The sequence below is a fragment of the Mytilus californianus genome, unplaced genomic scaffold (genome assembly GCF_021869535.1).
Source record: "Mytilus californianus isolate M0D057914Y unplaced genomic scaffold, xbMytCali1.0.p SCAF_11, whole genome shotgun sequence".
In the NCBI taxonomy this organism is placed as follows: Eukaryota; Metazoa; Mollusca; class Bivalvia; order Mytilida; family Mytilidae; genus Mytilus; species Mytilus californianus.
Window position 1 is genome coordinate 62,372,682 of NW_026262593.1, and position 1,399 is coordinate 62,374,080.

Genomic DNA, 1,399 nt, shown 5'->3' on the forward strand with positions numbered 1-1,399 from the left:
CAAAAATATCCAACCACAGGTCTGTCCCTAGGGAACATGCAAGACCTTTTTCATATCAATAATTGTTAAATATCTTGAAGACTATTCAATATAACCCCTTAACCATATAAATTGACTTGATAAGACCTTTTGTGTTCACAGTAGACTTTGTCCCAAAGGGCACCCACCATCCTATTTATTGTTATAAATATCTTGAAAACTATTCATGTCAGCACTTTCGTCCATTATTATTAATTGTCATTACAATAGTAAAACAAAGACCTATTTAGAGGTATGTCCCAAACACGATGTGGTTTCCATATTGATGACATCGACTATATCAGGTCAATATCAATAAGCACCGTGTACTACAAATGTATATCTGTCTCAGCAAACACAACATCAGCCGTTGACAACAACTTTTATACCTGGCGTTTTTCCCATTGTTGAAAAAAAAAAGACCAAAGATACCAAAGGAACATTTTAACTCATAAGTCGAAAATAAACTGACTACAGCATAATTAAAAAAGAAAAAACCAACAGACAAACAGACAAACAATAGTACACAAAACACAACATAGAAAACTAAAGACTGAGCAAAACAAACCCCACCAAAAACGGGGGTGATCTCAGTTGCTCCTGAAGGATTAGCAGATCCTGTTCCACATGTGACACCTGTTGTGTTACTCTTATAAAATACGTTGATAATTTGAATCAAATGATTATACATCACGTAATAGCGGATTGGTAATTGTCTCTTATCTAACCCTTAGACATCACCAATTTTAGACCATCGGTCATTTAAAATATTTTAACACTGAAACTTGACCGAATGTGAAATTCAAAGAATTGAAACACGATTTTAATGACAAAGAATAGACAAGACTGTTACCTGTTACTGGTATAAACAACGCAAACATTGAAAAATTAAAAAAGCACAAAGAACAATACTTATAATTATAGCAAGAGCAACACGAACCCCTTTAAAACAAAACTAGGGATGATCGCAGGTGCTCCAGAAGGATAAGCAGATCCTATTCCACATGTTGCATCCGTCATGTTGCTCATGATAGTAAAAACCCGGTAATAAGTCTAGTTTGGTAGGTCACGTTCGGGGAAAAGGGGACTGAATTGAAGTTAAGACATTTGGAACATATCCCCTATCATCTGTGAAACGGATATTCCATAACGGTTAATCAACTCGTGATGGCGTCCGTAAAATTAACAAGGAGAATATTTTAACTTCACCACTTTGAACTCTTGGTTTAATAAGCTTCCTTGTGAGCAGCAACACTCTATCAAGGAGTTCATGATCGGAAATACATCCCCTAAAATATTGTATCAACTATGAGATATATACTCCGTATACAGCCGCTGAACTAGCTAGTATTAATAGAAATAATAATACATGGCCGAAAAA